The 22,821-nt window shown below is 42.2% G+C and overlaps 1 long non-coding RNA gene across 1 annotated transcript in view; it reads right to left on the bottom strand.

Moving 5' to 3' along the window:
- Positions 1-3,622: 3,622 nt before the first annotated feature.
- LOC139075687 (uncharacterized) overlaps positions 3,623-22,821 on the bottom strand; it is a 38,215-nt gene continuing 19,016 nt past the window's right edge. Inside the window, exon 2 of the long non-coding RNA XR_011526332.1 lies at positions 3,623-8,249. This is a non-coding gene — a long non-coding RNA (uncharacterized lncRNA). The remainder of the gene's footprint in view (positions 8,250-22,821) is intronic.

Here is a 22,821-nt window from a genome sequence, read left to right as displayed (position 1 = left end):
AGCTCTTACCTCCAAGGCCAAGGATGCTAAAACATGTCTATTCTAATTGCACAGGGGACCACTGGGTGGTCTGTGAACCAAAGGACCACAGTGAGCTGGATCCTGCTCAGGACCGCATTTAGTACTCGCTCCTCCTATACACCACTCTAATAAGGGCGCCAAGACAACATTTCATGTGCCTGGATAACAATACAGATTTGGATCCTGTGTCCAAGAGTCTTTGAAATATGAAGTACTCCTCTTTCCCTGGTGCACTGTTAGCTGAATGAATGGATGAAGGTACCTCTGGAGAAAGACCGGGGAAACTCACCATGGTGTTGCAGTCCCCTTCCTCCCGGGCAGCTGGTCTCCAATGGGTTCTGTATCTGAAACTCGCTCAGATGTGGAAATTGGGCAAAGGAAGGAGCATTTTAGGGGAGCAACTCACTTTTGCCTCCAGATCATCACTTCTTGATTTTACTGGTAGACTGAGTAGCTCCCTCGTTGGCTGTCCGTCTACTTTAGCCCAGCAATACTTGTTTTAATAACCATTTTGTCACCATCTATAGGTCAGCAGCATCCCCTACTTCCCCACCTTGGGCATTGCTACACTTGATAGTAACTGCACATCACGCATCCCACAGTCACGTGCTGCCACGTGGCCTCTATTGCTTTCAAATTCTATAATCCCAGTTATCAGTGGGCTGGGTTCTATAATGGTCTTTCCTATTATCAGCTCTGGATTACATTTTAGGGTTACTGTTACTTCTTTCACCAGGGCACTCCCCTGTCTTCTGGGGTCCTCACTGGTGTGTTAAATAAGTACTGAATCCTATAAGATTGAATACTTCCAAATTGATCAGCTCTCTCTCATACAACTTTATCTTCCAATCCCTTTGATGAAGCACTCTCAGAATCCCACCCTATACATAGTCTCCTGCCTTCTGCTGCTACACATGGGCTAGGTCTTGTAGTTCCTTTGGGAAATAGTGCTCCACCCCCTTATCAGGCTCACAATGTCCCTGGGTGGGTTTTATCGTGATTTAACCCTATTATAGGCTTAGCGATTAGGAGGAGAGGTGGGGGTAGATCCCAAGGCGTAAATGGCATTACCCTCTGGAGAAAGGAACGTTTGTGTCATTTCTCAGCTACTTCTGTAGGTTCAGAAGGTTCAGGGGAATCTTGAGTTTCCAAAATTGTCAAGGTTTTGATTGGCAATTATTCATAGCTTTTTATCTTTTCCTAGAGCATGAATCACTGTTTGCTATAGCCACCCAATTCCACGGTCCTTATAGCTACCTACTCCACATTTCTCAAAGACCTGATATACTGCATGAACCAGTGCATTTCCTTCTACTGGCAGACCATCCCAGTCCCCAGCAGCGAAAGTTCTAAAACTTACACAGTCACTTCATACCAGGGGCTCTTCAGCCAGTGACGGGGTTCTTACTGCCAGAAAGTGCTGAGTGGTCCAGCTCCCAAACCCCACTTCAGGGCTTGATTTCTTGGCCCACTCTTGGTATTAACCATTGCAGGCTGGTTCCAGGGAAGCAGACTCTGAGACGAGAGTTTAGTACACAGCATATGAAGGGGCGCCCTTGTGAATAATACCTGTGGAACTCCTATCTGAGGAAGGAAGAAGTGGGCAAAGGGAGAGGTCCTGCTGTACTGCAGGTGCAACGACAGCCTCGGCTGAGCTCACAGGGAGCTCTGGAGCTGAAAGGCCCTTCTGAGTTGTCCTACGTCAGGCTGAGATGGCTGGACCTTTATGCTATCACTCTGATTAGCCACTGAATGTGAGTTTCCCCGGAAAGGGATGTGACTTTGGGTGAGGTGGCCCTCTGAAGGGGCCAACAGCCAAAAGCTCCTCCAGCAGGTGAGACCACCAGTCTCCCACTGAAGGGGGTGTGGGCCATGCATCACAGGTGTCCACCATAGATAGGTAAGTTGTGTAAGTAAAAACTAAGCCCTTGCCATCTGAAGGCATTGAGGTTGGGGGGGACGCTTGTTACTGCAGCATCATGTAGTCTACCCTGATTGATACATCTGACTTCAGCAGAGAGAAGGGAAAGGATCTCATGAGTCTCAAGAACATGAAAAGGAACCTGTTCCAGAACCAGACACCTTTTCTTCTTTAAACGTGCTGATGCAGCAGTCTTTCTGAGCACACGGGCGTGAGGGAGGCAGACGATTTTTCTTATACCTCCACGTCCTTGGTTAGTTTTCACCAAGTTTACTGGCTCAGGCCCCAGTCTGCTGACACAGCCACTGGGCCTGGAAGGAGGCCCAGGGGAGGACACTGAGGGCCACAGGGCTGGGAGTGGGCAGATCTCTGGGTGAAAAGTCAACTGTTAAACTGAATTAAACAAAAAATTCCATTTCCCAGCTACACTAATGACATTTTAAGTGCTCAGTAGCCACCTGTGGCTGGAGGCTACCACAGTGGACAGCACAGATCTACAGCATTTCCATCACCACAGAAAGTTTTATCAGACGGGGCCAAAGGATTTAAGATAGTCACTGCATTCTCAAGAAATCTTGAAAAATGCCCGACTCATACAGCTCAAATATAAAAGAAACTCAATACTGGCTTCCCCATATTTGGCAATAATCCTAACAACAAACAAACAATGACAATTTGGGAAAACTGAAACGTCTACAGTTTTTTCAATAACTATGCTAAAGAAAAAAACGTAAAAGTCAGACCCTCTTGAGAAACTAATACAAAATTGTCATAGGAAGAAGTGATCAAAGTATATGTGGTCAAAAAAGGACAGAGAAAGTATCATAAAGGTGTCAGGCAGTTAATAAAAATAGTTTTCAATATTTTGTGTTGATTGTGCTATGCCAGCTTTTAAAAATTTTAATTTACTCCCTTTTAAAACTCTAAATAAATATGCACTTTCATACCCAACTCTCTAGATTTGCTATTTTTATTCCTTTTCTTAAGAAGCACTACCCCTCCCCCCAAAAAAACTACACAAGCTTTAGTTCCTGTAAAGTCTTATCTGCCTTGGATAGAACTCACCTTAAAAAGTAATTTTGGTTTTTAAAGCAAAGCTACTGACAGTCTCTTCCCCTATTTTTCTACTACTAAATTAAGTTGGAATAGTTCCACATCTGTACTGGGTTTTCTAGTGTTCCCACAAAATTCATGTCCAACTAGAACCTGTGATGGTGACCGGCTTTGGAAACAGGGTCTTTGCAGATGTAATCAATTTAAGATGAGTTCATCCTGGATTAGGATGGGCCCTGAATCCAAAGGCTGGTATCCTTTATAAGAAGAAGGAGATTCGGACACACAGAGACACACAGGGAAGAAGGTCACGTGATGACAGAGACAGAGGTGGAGTTACGCTAGCACAAGCCAAGGATGCTGGCAACCACCAGAAGCTACAAGCAAGGAAGAATTCTTCCCTAGAGCCTTCGGGGGAAGCACGGCCCTGCTGACACCTTGATTTTGGACTTCTAACCTCCAGACCTGTGAGAAAATAAACTTCTGTTGTTGTAAGCCAGCAAGTCTGCGGTAATTGGTTGGAGCAGCCACAGGAAACTAATACAATACCCTACGCATTGATTTGGTCCAATTTCCAGTCATTCTACCCTCTTACTTGGGTGCAATTATTTATTAAAGAACACTGACAACACTCTAAGTTTTATTTACTCCAAATATCACATGTTGAGATAGACAATTCCAATTAATAAAAATGAACAGAACAAGAATACATGAAGTAAATATGGCAACATTTAAGTTTGTCCTCACTTAAGCAATAAAAAATGCCAAACATTGTTATTACATCTGTAACGCTGCTTGCACTCAGGAAATAAAAGGAAGGGCAGAGGAATAATCTACATTATATGAGTGTGATAACACAGTGCCTATCTCTAAACAGGTAAAAGCATGATTTTAAGTTTATTTACATCAACTTATTTGTTCAAATCTGCTCTTCTAATTAAATAGAAAAAATATACATCAAATTCTTAACTGGTAAAATCATTTTACAACTATAAAATTAAGATGCTAATGTCACATCCTCTACTAGCATGAAAGAGCAATACACAAATAGAACTTTCTAATCTATCAGTAATAGTTTTTTTCCAGAGTTCATGGAGAACTGTGTATGGGGAGAGTAAGCAGAATGAGAGAGAAGACACACCAGTCACTGATCAAACTGTCAACAGGGCAAAACTTGACCAAGCCATTCAAGTTAAGAGTACGGTAACTAACGAAGGTCCCAACGCAATGTTTTAAAATGATCCCTGAGCAAAATCCATTTTTGTCCTTAAGTGCCACATATGCCAACTCACCCTCCTGACTTAGGCATCTCGCTCAGGTTACTATGCGACTGTCGAGGTCCAATCTTTCTACCTGGGTGCTGCCAGACGCCTCCCTACCGTGCAGTGCTGTTCCTTTGCTGCATGACTGCAGCAGTGGGGCTGCCGCTGAGCTTCCGCACACACGAAGGATGCGCCCGCAGGCCCAGGACCAGACCCTGCAGAAAAATACCTACCCATTTGGAGAGTATAAACCTCTTACAGAAGCTGTCACCAGAAATGCTAGAATGAGCTTGTTTATTTTTTTTTCTATTTTGTGACATTTTGACATCTTGGGGTCCTCAGTGACTGGGGAGAGACTGCCCTTCCTTGAACAAGCCAATTCTTGGAGACAGCAAAGGGGCCACCAGGGAGCATGACTTTCATATAAAAACCAACCAACCTGGAGCCCACACCCTGAGCCACCCTCCTCTGTCTGGCTCTCACCCTCCAGAAGGCAGTATTCCTCTGCCTGAATCACCCAGGGCTGGGACCAGACAACCAGAGACCACCCCTAGAGCCCAGAGCCCACCGACATGATTCAAGCTGGCCAGTCCTCAGCTGTTTCCCTGCCCTGCCTGACCTTTCCCACAGAAACACAATGAAGGCCCTCCCCCGAGCTTCCCCTCGCTCCTCTCCTGCCTGGCTCTGGTGCTCTCCCTGTGGCCGTGTGGGGCACGGTGTTAGCTTCTCCATGCTGTCACCTAGTTAGCTCTATAAATTAAAATCCCACGGGTGTATTTTAACACAATTCATGTGGCAGGCAGGGTGCTTCTGTGTTTGACGGAGGGATGCGCCTCTTGACTGTTCTTGACTTACTGAACAAATTCACCAAAGAGCCCGCACTGCCTGGGAAAGCACAGCTCCTGTTGGCAAACTCACACTCCGGTAGTCACCGCGTATGCTGCGTCCCCTGGGTGCTGCCACGGTGCTCCAGCCAGACCTGTAAGAGCACCCTGAAGGCGTGCACCTCTCTGGTCCTCACTTCCTTTTAGGTGCTGGCGTCTAGGCTGATGTTAATCATAATTCCTGAGTTGGCACCTTCTGGGATATATAACTGAATCCATGGGTCCCATTTGATAACCTACCACATATACCTAGTTTCTGGGGTGGTGACCCTGAGGGCAACTAGGATAACTGGGTAACAAACAAGGCAGAGGCTACTCCTAAAAAAGGAGTGAGGAGTGGCTTTCTCTTACAGACTGTGTTGGGATAAGTGCGATTAACTGAGCCGACAATCTGGAAGTCAGTGGTAAGCTGCTCAACTGAGTGACCCTCCCTCCCCATCCTGTGAGCACCTGATTCCACTGGCTTGCCCTTTTAGAGGGTGTCCCTAGGATAGAGTCCAGATCTTGGTCCCCAGTGTGCTTCAGAGATCCACTGGCAACACGGTGCTGGGTGTCTTCCTCATGGGAACAATGGCAACCAAAAGGTTTCAAAGTTGCTTCAAGGGCAGATCTCTTTGTTGTCACTTGCCTTGCTGCTGTTGCGATTCTTCCCCAAACCCAGCAGGATATAAGAGATCTCATCCACCTAGACCAGTGGCTCAATGAAAAAGGGAAAGGGGAAAGAGTACTTTGCTCTCGCTCACCCTAGGATCTGAGGAAGCTTCTCAGCTCGTAGGAGATTGTACATCTCCTGGCCAACGAGTCTGGACACTTGGGAGTGCTGCTGCCTATCAACAGGCTATGAGCCTCTTTTTTAAAACTAAACTGTCACAAATCAGGATGCTACCACCAGTGGTCTCTCGGATGCAAGACCAGCCTCTAGGAGGTTGACTTAGATACTCCAGAACAGGAGGCCACTCAGAGCCAACAGGCGATTGTCAGGTAAACACCAAAGGGGGAAAAATAGTCATGAACAGACAAGAGACAAAAACAGAAAAAGAAAAGAAAAAATTTCAGCAGCCTAGAGATATAAGCCATTCTAAAAAACGTATTTCAAACAGAAAGGGGGAAAAGGGACTGACGCTGCTGCAGTCGGGGTTGCCCCAGGGAGAGGCTGCTGCCCTCGGCACCAGGCTCCTCCCACCCTCCTTCCTCCCGTCAGCTCGAGACAAACTTAAACCTCTGCTTCAGCTGGCTGAAAGGCAAAATCAGGGGAAAAAAAGGAAAAAGAGAAAAGAAAGAAATCCCCCTAGATGCAGGGGAAGAAAATGAAAGGTAACTAAATAGATCTTTATATATATAATAGTTTAGTGTAACTATATAATGAACAAATTATATATGTATAGATATACATGTATAACTATATGTATAACAAAATAATACATACATAACATATACATATATATGTATAGATACATATATAACTAAGCCAAAACAAAGGTCCATAGGTTGATCCAATTGGAAATCCAAAATTTATACACCAAAAATTTATATAACAAATTACATATAACAATTATACATATGTAACAAGATTTATACACCAAAAATGTTTATAATCAAAAGATAAACAGGCATTGGTTGGTTTCTGTGCGTCTACAACCTAGGTTCTAAATTCACTCTAGCATTTGCTAAAATGGACAGACAAAGCTTCATGGACTTATCCAATACCAGGGAATTCAAATTAGTTCCACCTTGGCATTCTACTAAATTTAAACATTGTACCCTCTATAATCTTCTTTTTAAAAGTAACTAAATAGAAAATGGAAAAAAATTAAGTGTGGCCTTACTTTAACTGTAGCCTTGCCTAAATTTCCCACCCATTGCCCTAAAATATCCTACAGGGTATGGATGCTCTAACATAATGAGTAATAAATTAAAATTAAAATAAGTCTTTGGCACTTACGAATTGGCTTGATAAAATGGGACTCCATGGACCTCAGTGAAAAGTTCATCTGGCTAATGTACATTAATACAGGGCCTCAAGAATTAAATTTTTTTATATAAAACCCAATTAATGAAGGGGTGATTCCCCCCCTTACTTGTCCATTTTACAGCCCTCTTCTGCCTGTTCTTAAACGTGAGAAAATAAACGGTGCCTCACGGTGGATTATTACAGCTTTACTGTATTCATAGGGCCCACACACCCAATATCCAATGTTCTTAAAATTACTAATTCTATTCAATCAGTAACTGGTAAGTAGTTTGCTCGTATAGATTTACCTAGTATGTTCTGCTCAGTGCCTATTTCAACAGCCTCTCAGCCACAGTTTGCCTTCCTCTCAAAGGGACAAAACCCACCTTTCCAGGCTCCCCATGGGGCACCTCAACAGCTTTGCAGACAAGATCCTCGCTGCATCCACCTTTCTCCAGGAGCACAGGTATGACATCACATTGAAACCATCCTCCTCCAAGGAGACTCATTTGACCCACTCACTAAGGCCTCCTGGAGTCTCGGGACCCCTGATGCTGGCCATAAGTTGCCCAAAGGCTTTGGATGTAAGCAACTGACCTCCTTGGGTTTGCACTATGCACCATCAAAATGACAAACGACTGCCCACATACTGAGGTATCCGGAAAATAGAGGTTCTCAAAGACCCTGAGACTGTGCACCCTATGTCCAGCTGCCCATTACCCTGGGGTAATGAAAGCAGCACCCTACAAACTCAGCATGGCTACCGAAGCCTCCTTGATGTATGATGGAGCTAAACCTCTGCTCTCGGACATATTTCACCTGTAGAAGCAGGTGGCCTCCCCTGTCCTCAGTTCCTCGCCAGATGCCTTGATGCTGGAGGAGGTCACCCTCTCCCAGATCCCTTGGCAACCTGGGAAGCCTCCTGGGATTAACTGAGTGGACAGCAATGTGAGTTTGCAGATTATATGAATGGCATTGCCAACCATCATCAAAACGATGGAGCTCAGTAGAAGGTTGCTGCTCTCCATCCCTTAGTCAAGATGTCCCCCACGAAGGATGGGATCCAAGGGTCAGCACGATTGGCCAAACTGCAGACAGTCCTCTTAGCAGGGGATGTTCTCGTCAGCAAAAGGTCCCATCTCCATATTGACTAAAAACTGTTGGGTCATGACGACATAAAGAGATGGAAACACATTCCATGTACATGGATTGGAAGAATAAACATAGTTAAAATGTCCATTCTACCTAAAGCAAACTACAGATTCAACACAATCCAAGTCAGAATCCCAATGACATTCTTTACAGAAGTAGAACAAAGAATCCTAAAATTCATATGGGGCAACAAAAGACACCAAATTGCTAAAGCAATCCTGAGAAAAAAGAACAAAGTGTAGGCATCACAATCCCTGACTTCAAAACATACTACACAAAGCTACAGTCATCAAAACAGCATGGTACTGGTATAAAAACAGGTGCACAGATCAATGGAAGAGAATTGAAAGCCCAGAAATAAAACCACACATCTATGGACAGCTAGTCTTTGATAAAGGAGCTGAGGTCATACCATGGAGAAAAGAAAGTCTTTTCAACAAATGGTGCTGGGAACACTGGACAGCCACATGTAAAAGAATGAAAATTGACCATTCTTTTTCACCACTCACCAAAATAAACTCAAAATGGATCAAAGACCTAAAGGTGAGACCTGAAACCATACGGCTTCTAGAAGAAAATACAGGCAGTACACTCCCTGACATCAGTATTAAATGGATCTTTTCGGACACCATGTCATCTCAGAGAAGGGAAACAATAGAAAGAATAAACAAATGGGACTTCATCAGACTAAAGAGCTTCTTCAAGGCAAAGGAAAACAGGATTGAAACAAAAAAACAATCAACTAATTGGGAAAAAATATTTGCAAGTCATATATCCAAAAAAGGTTTAATATCCATAATATATAAAGAACTCTCACAACTCAACAACAAAAAAAGGAAAAACCTGATCAAAAAATGGGCAGAAGACATGAACAGACATTTCTCCAAAGAAGATATACGGATGGCCAATAGGCACATGAAAAGATGGTCATCATCGCTGATCATCAGGAAAATGCAAATCAAAACTACACTAAGAAATCACCTTACACCCATTAGAATGACAAAAATATCTAAAACTAATAGTAACAAATGTTGGAGAGGTTGTGGAGAAAAAGGAACCCTCATATACTGCTGGTGGGAATGCAAACTGGTGCAGCCACTATGCACAACAGTATGGCGATCTCTCAAAAAATTAAAAATAGAACTACCATACGATCCAGCTATCCCACTACGGGGCATCTATCCAAAGAGCTTGAAGACAGCAATTCCAAAAGTCCTATACACCCCAGTGTTCATTGCAGCATTACTGACAATAGCCAAGACGTGGAAGCAACCTAAGTGCCCATCAACAGATGAACGGATAAAGAAGATGTGGTATATATATATACAATGGAATGTTACTCAGTCATAAAAAAGAACAAAATCGTCCCATTTGCAACAACATGGACGGACTTTGAGGGAATTATGTTAAGTGAAATAAGCCAGACAGAGAAGGACAATCTCTGTATGACTCCACTCATATGAGGAATTTAAAAATTTAGACAAAAAGAACAGATTAGTGACTACCAGGGGAAAGGTGGGGTGGGGGGTGGGCACAAAGGGTGAAGTGGTGCACCTACAACATGACTGACAGACAATAATGTACAACTGAAATTTCACAAGATTGTAACCTATCATTAACTCAATAAAAATTTTAAAATAAACTGTAACAAGAGACAAAGACAGGCACTACATAATGATAAAGGGAACAATCCAACAAGAAAATATAACACTTGTAAATATCTATGCACCCAACCTAGGAGCACCTAAATATATAAAGCAATTATTAACAGACATAAAAGGAGAAATAGACAGTAACACAATAATTGTAGGGGAGTTTAACGCTCCACTTAAACCAATGGATAGATCATCGAAACAGAAGATCAATAAGGAAACACTGGCCTTAAATGACACATTAGACCAGAAGGACTTAATAGATATATATAGAACATTCCATCCAGAAACCACAGAATACACATTCTTTTCAAATGTACATGGAACATTCTCCAGGATTGATCACATATTAGGCCACAAAATAAGTTCACTAAGTTTAAGAAGATCAAAATAATACTATGCATCTTTTCTGACCACAAAAGAATGAAACTAGAAATCAACTACAGGAAAAAAACCAGAAGAGCCACAAAAATGTGGAGATTAAACTAAATGCTACTGAAGAACGATTGGGTCAATGAAGAAACCAAAGGAGAAATCAAAAAAGTCCTGAAGACAAATGAAAATGAAATTCAACATGCCAAAATCTGTGGGATACAGCAAAAGTGGTTCTAAGAGGGAAATTTATAGCAATTCAGGCCTACCTCAACAAACAAGAAAAATCCCAAATAGACAATCTAAAAGTGCAGCTAAAGGTACTGGAAAAACAACAAGAACAAAAGCTCAAAATCAGCAGAAGGAAGGAAATAATAAAAATCAGAGAAGAAATAAACAAAAGAGAGACTAAAAAAAATAGAAAAAAATTAATGAAACCAAGAGCTGGTTCTTTGAAAAGAGAAAATAGATTGACGAATTCTTAGCTGGACTCACCAAAAAAAAAAAAAAAAAAAGGGGAGAAGGCTCAAATAAATAAAATCAGAAATGAAAGATGAGAGATTATAACAGACACCTCAGAAATACAAAAGATAACAAGAGAAATCCATGAAAAGCTATACACTGACAAATTGGATAATCTAGAAGAAACAGATAAACTCTTAGAAACATACAACCTTCCAAAATTGGACCAAGAAGTAGTAGAGAATTTGAATAGACCAATCACCAGGAAGGTGATTGAAACAGCAATCAAAAACCTCCCAAAAAATAAAAGCCCAGGACCAGATGGCTTCCCTGGTGAATTCTACCAAACATTCAAAGACGACTTAATACCCATCCTTCTCAAACTCTTCCAAAAAACTGAAGAGGAGGGGAGGCTTCCTAACTCATTCTACGAAGCCAACATTATCCTGATATCAAAACCAGACAAGGACAATGTAAAAAAAGAAAATTACATGCTACTATCACTGATGAACATCGATGCAAAAATCCTCAACAAAATACTAGGAAATCGAATACAACAGTACATTAAAAAGATCATACATCATGATCAAGTGGGTTTCATTCCAGGGATGCAGAGATGGTTCAACATCTGCAAATCTATCAACATGATAGACCACATTAACAACATGAAGAATAAAAATCATATGATCATCTCAATAGATGCAGAGAAAGCGTCTGACAAGATACAGCACCCATTTATGATAAAAACTCTAAATAAAGTGGGTATAGACGGAAAATACCTCAACATAATAAAGGCCATATATGACAAACCCACAGCAAATATCATTCTCAAGGGAGAAAAACTGAAAGGTATCCCTTTAAGAGGAGGAACCAGACAAGGATGTCCACTGTCACCACTCTTATTTAACATAGTATTGGAAGTCCTAGCCAGAGCAATCAGGAAGGAAAAAGAAATAAAAGGAATCCATATTGGAAAAGAAGAAGTGAAACTGTCACTTTTTGCAGATGACATGATTTTATATCTAGAAAACCCTAAAGAATCCACTAAAAAACTTTTAGAAACAATAAATGAATAAAGTCAAGTGGTGGGATACAAAATCAACATACAAAAATTGGCTGAATTTCTCCACAGTAACAACGAAGTAACAGAAAGAGAAATTAAGAATACAATCACATTTACAATTACACCAAAAGGAATAAAATACCTAGGAATAAACTTAACCAAAGAGGTGAAAGATCTGTACACCGAAAATTCTAAAACATTGTTGAAAGAAATCGAAGAAAACACAAAGAAATGGAAAGCTATTCCATGCTCTTGTATTGGAAGAATTAACATCGTTAAAATGTCCATACTTCCTAAAGCAATCTGTACGTTCAACACAATCTCTGTCAAAGTTCCAACAACACTTTTCACAGAAATAAAACAACGGATGATAAAATGTATGTGGAACAACAAAAGATACCGAATAGCCAAATGATTCCTAAGAAAAAAGAACAAAGCCAAAGGTATCACACTCCCTGATTTCAAAATATACTACAAAGCCATAGTAACCAAAACAGCATGGTACTGGCATAAGAACAGACACACAGATCAATGGAACAGAATCGGGAGCCCAGAAAGAAACCCACACATTTATGGACAGCTAATATTCGACAAGGGAGCCAAGAGCATATGATGGAGAAAGGAAAGTCTCTTCAATAAATGGTGCTGGGAAAACTGGACAGCCACAGGCAAAAGAATGAAAATAGACCATTACCTTATACCATGTACAAAAATCAACTCAAAATGGATTAAAGACTTGAATGTAAGACGTGAAACCATGAAACTTCTAGAAGAAAACAGAGGCAGTACGCTCTTTGACATCAGTCTGAGCAGCATATCTGACCAGGCAAGGGAAACAAAAGAAAACATGAACAAACGGGACTACATCAAAGTAAAAGCTTCTTCACAGCAAAGGAAACCATGAACCAAACGAAAAGACAACCTAACAATTGGGAGAAGATATCTGCAAACCATATATCAGATAAGGGGTTAATATCCAAAATATACAATGAACTCATACAGCTCAACAACAAAAAAACCAACAACCCAATTAAAAAATGGGCAAAAGATCTGGACAGAGATTTCTCCAAAGAAGATATACTGATGGCCAACAGGCATATGAAAAGATGCTCAACATCATTAGCTATCAAGGAAACGCAAATCAAAACTACAATGAGGTATCACCTCACTCCGGTCAGAATGGCTACAATTAATAAGACAGGAAAAAACAAGTATTGGAGAGGATGTGGAGAGAAGGGAACCCTCATATACTGCTGGTGGGAGTGCAAACTGATGCAGCTACTATGGACAGCAGTATGGAGTATCCTCAGAAAATTAAGGATAGATCTACCATATGACCAAGCTATCCCACTGCTGAGCATTTATACAAAGAACTTGAAAACGCAAAGGCATAAAGATACTTGCACCCCTATGTTCATTGCAGCACTATACACAATAGCCAAGACTTGGAAGCAACCTAGGTGCCCATCAAGGGACGAATGGATAAAGAAGGTGTGGTACACAATGGAATACTACTCAGCCATAAGAAAGTATGAAATTCGGCCATTTGTGACAACACGGATGGACCTTGAGGGTATTATGCTGAGTCAAATAAGTCAGAGAGAGAAAATCAAATACCATATGATTTCACTCATGAGTAGAAGATAAAAACAACGACAAACACACATATAGCAATGGAAATTGGATTGCTGGTTACCATGGGGAAGGCAAAAGGGGTGATTAGGCTCACATGTGAGGGGATAGACTATAATTAGTTTCTGGGTGGTGAACATGATGTAATCTACACAGAATTAGAAATATATTACGATGTACATCTGAAACTGATATATTGTTATAATTCAAGGTTACTGCAATTAAAAAGGATAAAAAAATTTTTTAAAGATAAAATAACAAAATTGAATTTGAATATCTCTCACCTCCCCCAAAAAACACAAAAGCTACAATGAGATATCATCTTACACCAACTAGAATGGCAATAATAACCAAGAAAAACAACAACAAATATGAGAGGGGATATGAAGAAAAGGGAACCCTGGTGCAGCCACTAAGGAAAATGGTATGGAGATTTCTCAAAAAATTCAAAATAGGAATACCATATGACCCAGCTATCCCATTACTGGGTATTTATCAAAAGAACTTGGAACATAATTCAAAGAGACTTACGCACCAGTATGTTTATTGTAGCATTATTCACAATAGCCAAAACGTGGGATGTGGGACACCTCACCACACATAATGGAACCCAATAAGGCAATCAGTAGACTTCTTAGCAGAAAGCTTGCAGACCAGGATAGAGTTGGATGACATAGTCAAACTGCTCAAAGAAAAAACTGCCTCCCAAGAATGCTCCACCCTGCAAAGCTGTCCTTCAGAAGACAAGGAGAGATGAAGACCTTCGCAGACAAACAAAAGCTGAGGGATTCATCACCAACAGACCTGCCTTACAAGAAATGGTAAAGGGAGTTCCTCCAACGGAAACTAAAGGACATGGAGTAGTAACATGAAAACATAGGAAAGTATAAAACTCACTGGTAAAGCTAAATGCACATAGCAGTCCCTCCCTATCTGCAGTTTCGCTTCCTGCCCTTTTGTGACCAGGGAACCAGGCAGAGAAAGGGTTACTGACGATCTGGTCAACAACTAACAGAACCTGTCAAATGTTTTCCAGACAAGAAGAAACTGTTCTCCACTCTTCAGAGGCTGCTGTCCCATTTTGCAGACATTGCTGTTTTGCAGAGAAATCACACGTTTGCAGAAAGACTCCTGCAAAACGTTCCAGCACCAGATGTCCAAAAGTTGCTTTAACTCATTAGCACCTTAAATTCTTCCTCTGGGAGGGTCCAAGCAGCCTTTTCTTTTTTTGTAGGGGAAGATTCATCAAGTGTGGGATTGACCGGCACTGCTTTGCAGCTAGTTTGATGCTCTCTTTCACTAGATAAGGAGCAAACTGGTTTTCTAATAGAGAAGTGAGCCCACTTTTTGTGGTAGCCCAAAATACTGATGTTATTAGGTGATTGGGCTTATTCTAACATCTGTTGCCAATCTTCCTCCTTTTTTCTTCCCTCTGTCCCCACCAAAGCCCCAACACACAGTTATGTATAGTTCTAAGTTCTTCTGGTTTTTCTGTGTGAGCTGGTGCCACAGTATGGCTACTGACAGACAAGTGTTGTGCTTCTGCACGGGAACCAAATCTGGACCACTTAAGTGGAGAGCACTGAATTCTAACCACCAGGTCATCAGGTCGGGCTTCAAGCAGCCATTTTTAGGTCATGTGATGCATGTAATAACATGTATACATGTCTTAAAAGAACACAGTTGTTACAGAGTCGTTAAAGTTGTTAGGGAAATAAACCCTGACCCTCCCTCTCTTTTGTATAAATTCTCCACCAGCACTGAGCTTGGGGAGATACTGCTTTGGGTGTTATCCCCAGTGTTCTCCATTGCTTGTACAGGCAATAAACCTTTTCTTCACCTACTTCTGCCATGCTTGTGCTTTTTGGCTCCACACTAACCAAGAGACGAACCCATTGTGTTCAGTCACAAAATTTGGCAAGCCAGATGGGGCTGCTTCTCTGACCCCTGAGACCCTTGTCACTCAGCTTCCAACAAGTGAAGCAGTGGGCTGCAGAAGCTCACCTGGGCTAATGCCACTGGTGACTTGGTGAAGGGGGAAGGTTCCTCTTGGCACCTGGACTTGCCAGCCCTGCAGTGCTGCCACTCCTGACAAACTTAGTGGCTGCACTGGACCATTTTGCTCCGAAGTGCTCCTGGAGCGGTGAGCTGTGCTGGACCCACAAACTGGTTATAAGACTCCTTCAGACTGATTAGGAGATGAGTGGTTCTGCGTAGAAACTGTGCAGATTTCTGGTGCCCAGGCTTGGTTTCTGTTCTGTCTGAAACAGCTAAGGTCTGGGAGACTGCAAGACATCTCTGTTCTGGCTGAAGGGGAGGCTGGTCACGGATGCCCAACTGAGGAAACCTCTATAACTGGGGGAGAGAGCTCTGAGATCTGGAGAGGAAGGCTTGGCTGTATGACACCCCTATGCCCCCTGAGTGTGTGATTCTAAGAATCCTGGTGGGGAAAGTATTTCAATGATACCTGGGATAAAAACTGCGGAAATTGTGTGTCTACTAATCATTACTAACAACCCTTTGGAGCTGGAAACAAATCTGTAACAAAAACTCTCCAGTATGGGCAATACAACGTCCACACTGGAGGAAACCCATTAGGGTGCCTCCTCCGTCACTGGTAATTATTTGGCTATGCTCCCATGACTAAAAAGAGAATGATATGGGGCTGGCCCAGTGGATAGTGGTTAAGTTTGTGCACTCTGCTTAGGCAGCCCAGGGCTCCAGGGTTCACTGGTTTGTATCCTGTTTGCGGACCTATGCACTGCTTATCAAGCCACGCTGTGGCAGGTGTCCCACATATAAAGTAGAGGAAGATGGGCACGGATGTTATCTCAGGGCTAATCTTCCTCAAAAAAGAAGAAAAAGAGAGAGGGAACAATATTCCTTTGTAATATAGCATGGTCCAATATAGCTTGGGAGATCAAGAAGGGTAGCCAGAAAATGGGTCACCGAAATATACTACCCTCCTACAATTGGATCTGTTTTGTAAAAGGGAAGAGAAATGGGAAGCAATTCCCCTATGTACAATGCTTTATGGCCCTGTCTCAGGATGAGAGTCTTCAGCGAAAACGTAAATTGACCAAATTAAAGACTAAACCATCTGCCCCAAAAGGGACTATCTCCCCAGTGTTAGAAAGCCCTCCAGGTGACAAGGACCTGCTCTATCCTGCCAAGAGATGGGACCGGGAAGCCATATCATCTGCTCCACCAACCCAGCTCCAATGAGACTCACAGCACAGGCCCCGTCTTATCCTCCCATTCAGTCACCTGCCCCCGAGGAGCAGCACCCACCTACTGCCGCTCCTAAACCCATCGCCCTTCCCTCGCCTGATGGCCCAACTAAACATGGGACTCGCTACAGTCTAGAAAAAGGCAGGGATGCCACAGCCCTGATGGGCACGACAACCTCATAAATGTGCATGTGACTTTTACCACTTCTGACTCCTACAACTGGAAGGGACAGTCTCAGGGTCTGCAGGTGGACCCTGGAGAGTTCCTTAACGTGAGGAAGGGTCGTTTTTCCACTCATGACCCCACTTGAGCTGATACACAGAATCTTCTGTCAACCCCCTCACTGCTGAAGAAAAGGCAGCAGTTTTAGCTGAAGCCTAAAAAGAGGCAGACAAACAGCATGCCAATCAGCCTGATCACCAGATTCAGCAACCGGCTGAATGGTCAGTGCCTGCCACAGATCTTGGCTGGGATCCCAATAGAACAGGGGACAAGGCAGCCTGAAAGCACTATAAAAACATGCACTTGAAAAGGATGCAGGTAGCAGGAAAACTCCCCATTAACTGGAATAAACTAAGGGAAATTCAACAAAGACGAGATGACAGTCTACGAGCAAGGAGTAAATGCCTTCAAAATACACCCCCGGAACCCTGACAGTGAAGGCAGCCCAAGAGTGCTGGGAACCTCTTTCACGTCTCAGGTGCCTCTGAGAGCCAGAGGAAAGTCCAAAACTTGGCCATCAGTCCTGAGACCCACCCTCCCTGTGGGTGCAGACTGCCTCTAAGGTCTTCAACAAATGGATGTGGCAGAAGAGGAAAAGGAAGGAAAGAAGATGAAGACGCAGGCAGCCTTGTTAGCGGTCAAGCCGCAGTCTGCTCCAGCTCACCCGGGAGGAAGGAAGAAATCGCCATGGTGAGTGCTCCGGCCCTGATGCGGGACCACAAAGGGGCCTGTAGGGCTGAGGCCTGAAGGAGGTGGCTACTGCAGGCAGGAGGGACCCTGGAAGGGGAATGCCCGCACCTTCCCAGAGAGAGAAGGGGGACGACAAGCCCAATTCCTGACAGCCACCCTTGACTGGAGAGGAATACTGATGAGGCCAAGGGGCTCCCCGTGCAGCTCTCAAACTTTCCTCCGAGGAACCCCAGGTTACTTTAGATACTGCAGGAGAGGACATCGAGTTCCTGCTTGATATGGGAGCCACATACTGTTTTGACCACTAAAAACGGCACTTTATCCAAAAGGGAATGGTATACAAAAGGGGTATCAGGAAAAGAAGAAACAAAGAGCCTCTGACCTGGGAAAGAGGTTCCAACATGTGAAGACACTCTTTTTTGTATATCCCTGAGTGTCCAATTCCTTTACTGGGGAGACATCTGTTGGTGGAATGAGGGGCCAGCGTAAGTCTTCACCATAAGTCAGACAAAATGGTTCAGGCTCCTCGGAACCGTGGAGTAGAATGTGAGGCACACCTCCATGAGACAACCAAGCTGGCTGAAGACATTCCAGAAATTTTTTTAACTAAAGTTGATCCCAACGCTTGGGCACAAGCGCAGGTGGGACGGGCTGTTAACGTCCAGCCCATTAGGGTAAACTTAAAGCACAATGACCACTGGGTAAAACAATACCCTCTGAAACCTGAGGATTCAGCTGGGATGCTGAGTGAACTAAACAGGCTTTTGAACGGAGGATTCATAAGGCCTTGCAGATCTCCCTGTGACACTGCCATCCTGCCTGTTAAAAACCAGGGACAGTAGGCAGAGCAAAATGGTGGGGTGAGCTGACCAGGGACTCTCTCCCCTCCAAACTACAACAAAGGATTGGAAAAACTGAATTTCAGCTAATAAACCTAATGCCAGACCGTCAGAGACCTACAGCACCAGGAAGACGTAGGACGGAGAGGCTGCAGCTGGCCTTGGAAGAGCTGGAACAGGGTAAGAGAGAACTTCGCTCCCTCCCCTAGAGACTGGGATCGCTGCCACGGGTGCGGGAAGGAGCGGGGGAGGGGCTGCGCGACCAGGTAATCATCCAGGACTCCCACCGCTGGTACAGTGGACACCCACTGATGGGGGGAAGCTGCCGTGCGTGGGGACCCCATAAAGCCAGGGCCCCAGGAGACCAGAGAACAGAGCTGATCCGAATCCAGACTGGCGTATGAGAGAAACTGCCCCTCCCCCCACCAAACCGTACTGGGTGCCGCCATCTTGCCCAAAGGTGGAGAGCTCTGAACAGGCTGCTCTCCACCCCCATCTAGTGGCGACAGGCTGTAACTGCAACCGAATTCTACCATCGTGTGCAAAAACCACTCCGCTACCATCCAGCAATTTATAAAAGCTCCAGACCAGAAGGAAAACAATAAAAACACAGAATTAAGTCCTGAGGACTTGGAAATAGGTAAACTAAGTGAAAATGAGTTCAGAGTAGCTATCATCAAAAAACTCAATGAGGTAGAGAGAAAGATAGAGAAACAAGCCAACAAGTTCTGGAGTTACTTCACAAAAGAGATTGAAATTATAAAGAAGAATCAAACAGAATTACTAGAGATGAAAAACACAATGGACCAGATAAAACAGAATACAGATTCCCTGAATGCCCGTGGAGACACCACAGAGGAGCAAATTAGCATAATCGAAGATAGGCTGAATGGCTCCAGACAGGGGAAGAAAGAGAACTAAGAATTAAAAAGAATGAGGAAAATCTCCAAGAGATAGCAGATTCAATAAGGAGAAAGAATTTAAGGATCATAGGAATTCCTGAGAACGTGGAAAAGGAAAATGGAGCAGAAAGTGTGCTTAATGAAATTATAGAAGAGAACTTCCCAAATCTAGGGACTGAGGGAGAAACGTGTGTTGAGAAAGTTTTCAGATCTACATTTGTCAATGTAAAAAGACCTACTGCAAGGCATATAGTAGTAAAAATGGCAAAAATGAAAGACAAAGAAAGAATACTCAGGGCAGCAAGACAGAAGAAAATAACCTATAAAGGAACTCCTATCAGACTTTCAGCAGATTTCTCTACAGAAACCTTACAAGCTAGGAGAGAATGGAGCGACATAGTCAAAACTCTAAAAGATAAAAATCTTCAGCAAAGAATACTCTATCCAGCAAGAATATCCCTCAGATATGAGGGAGAAATTAAATCTTTTCCAGCCAAACAAAAGTTAAAGGAATTTGTAACCAAAAGTCCTCCACTATAAGAAATCCTCAAGAAGGCTCTCATACCTGAAAAAACAAAAAAGGGAGAAAGGGGTCACAAACCACAGAGTAGGGAGACAGATAGAACCAGAATAGGATAGCAAATATTCAACTATAGCATTAGGATAAAGGGAAGGAAACTACCAAAGCAAAGACGATCTTATCACTCTAACTACAAACTCATAACACGAGTTGGAACAAGAAATGAAAATAATAATTTAGGAGGGGAAGAGGAAAGGGACTAAATCAGTCTAGGGCAAGTAAGTAAGAGACCACCAGAGAATAGACTATATTATACATGAGATTCTAAATACAAACTTCAGGGTAGCCACTAAACTGAAAAACAGAACAGAGCCACAAAACATAAATAAGGAAAAATCTAAGAAACCCAGCAGAAGAAATTGCAGTAGTCAATGGGTAGGCTAAAGCACACAGGACGAGAAACAAAGGTAACGCAGGAAATCCAGATAACGAGTGACAGATTGACAGCATTAACTCCACATGCATCAATAATCACCCTCAATGTAAAGGAATTGAACTCTCCAATAAAAAGACACAGAGTGGCAAAATGGATTAAAGAACAAGATCCAACAATTTGTTGCCTCCAGGAAACACACCTCAGCCCCAAGGACAAACACAGGCTCAGACTGAAGGGGTGGAGGACAATACTTCAAGCTAATAGCAAGCAAAAGAAAGCAGGTGTTGCAATTCTTCTATCAGACAAAACGGATTTCAAAATAAGGAAGGTAAAGAGAGACACAGAGGGACAATATATAATGATCAAAGGGACACTTCATCAAGAAGAAATAATGCTTACAAATATCTATGCACCCAACATAGGAGCACCAAAGTTCATAAAGTAACTATTAACAGACCTAAAGGAAGATGTTAAAAACAACACAATAAAAGCAGGGGACCTTCAACACCCCGATCACATCAATGGACAGATCATCCAGACAAAAAATAAACAAGGAAATAGTGGAGAGCTAAATGAAAAGCTAAAACAATTGGACTTAATAGACATATATAGATCACTTTCTTCTCAAGTGCACATGGAACATTCTCAAGGATAGACCATATGTTGGGAAACAAGGCAAGCCTCTACAAATTTAAAAACATGATAAGCATCTTCTCCGATTATAATGCTATAAGGCTAGAAATTAATTACAAGAAAAATACTGAGAAAGGCACAAGGATATGGAGACTAAACAATACGCCACTAAACAAGCAATGGATCATTGAAGAAATTAAAGAAGAAATCAAAAAATACCTGGAAACAAACCAAAAATGATAGCATGCCATACCAATTCATATGGGATACAGCAAAAGCTGTATTAAGAGGAAAATTCATCGCAATACAGGCACATCTTAACAAACAAGAAAAATCTCAAATAAGCAATCTTAAAGTACACCTAACTGAACTAGAGAAAGAAGAACAAATAAAGCCCAAAGTCAGCAGAAGGAGACAAATAATAAAAATCAGAGCAGAAATAAATGCTATTGAAACAAAAAAGGTGGTAGAAAGGTTCAATGAAACAAGGAGCTGGTTCTTTGAGAAGATAAATAAAACTGACAAACCCCTAGTCAGACTTACAAAGAAAAAAAGGGAGAAAACTCAAATAAACAAAATCAGAAATGAAAGAGGAGAAATAACAACAGACTCCGCAGAAATACAACGGATTATAAGAGAATACTATGAAAACTATACGCCAACAGAATGGATAACCTAGCGGAAATGGATAAATTCTTGGACTCCTACAATCTCCCAAAGCTCACTCAAGAAGATGCAGACAATTTGAACAGACTAATCACAAGGAAAGAGATTGAAACAGCAATCAAAAACATCCCAAAGAATAAAACCCCAGGACCAGATGGCTTTGCTGGGGAATTCTACCAAACTTTCGAGAGGATTTCATATCTGTCCTTTTCAAGCTATTCCAAAAAATTAGAGAGGATGGAACAATTCCTAACACATTCTATGAGGCCAACATCACGCTGATACCAAAGCCTGACAAGGAAACCACAAAAAAAGAGAACTACAGGCCAATATCACTGATGAACATAGATGCAAAAATTCTCAACAAAATTTGGGCAACCAGAATTCAGCAATTCATCAAAAGGATCATACATCATGATCAAGTGGGATTCATACCAGGGACACAGGGATGGTTCAACATCCACAAATCAATCAACATGATACACCACATCAACAAACTGAGGAATAAAAACCACATGATCATCATCTGACAAGATCCAACAGTGATTTATGATAAAAACTCTGAATACAATGGGCATAGAAGGGAACTACTTCAACATAATAAAGGCCATATATGACAAACCTACAGCCAACATCATACTCAATGGGCAAAAACTGAGCGCCATCCCCTTGAAAACAGGAACGAGACAAGGATGCCCTCTATCATCACTCTTATTTAACATAGTATTGGAGGTCCTGGCCAGAGCAATCAGGCAAGAAAAAGGAATAAAAGGAATCCAAATAGGGAGGGAAGAAGTGCAACTCTCGCTGTTTGCAGACAACATGATCTTATATATAGAAAACGCCAAAGAATCCATTGGAAAACTCTTAGAAGTACTCAACAACTACAGCAAAGTTGCAGGGTATAAAATCAATTTGCATAAATCAGTAGCATTTCTATACTCTAATAATGAACTAACAGAAAAAGAACTCAAGAACACAATACCATTCACAATCACAACATAAAGAATAAAATACTTTGGGGTAAATTTAACTAAGGAAGTGAAGGACCTATATAATGAAAATTACAAGGCCTTTCTGAGAGAATTGGATGACGACGTAAGGAAGGAGATGGAAAGACATTCCATGCACATGGATTGGAAGAATAAACATAGTTAAAATGTCCATTCTACCTAAAGCAATCTACAGATTCAACGCTATCCCAAATCAGAATCCCAATGACATTCTTTACAGAAATTGAACAAAGAATCCTAAAAT

This window comes from Equus przewalskii, chromosome 14 (genome assembly GCF_037783145.1).
Source record: "Equus przewalskii isolate Varuska chromosome 14, EquPr2, whole genome shotgun sequence".
Lineage (NCBI taxonomy): Eukaryota > Metazoa > Chordata > Mammalia > Perissodactyla > Equidae > Equus > Equus przewalskii.
This window is presented reverse-complemented; position numbering and strand designations above follow the sequence as displayed.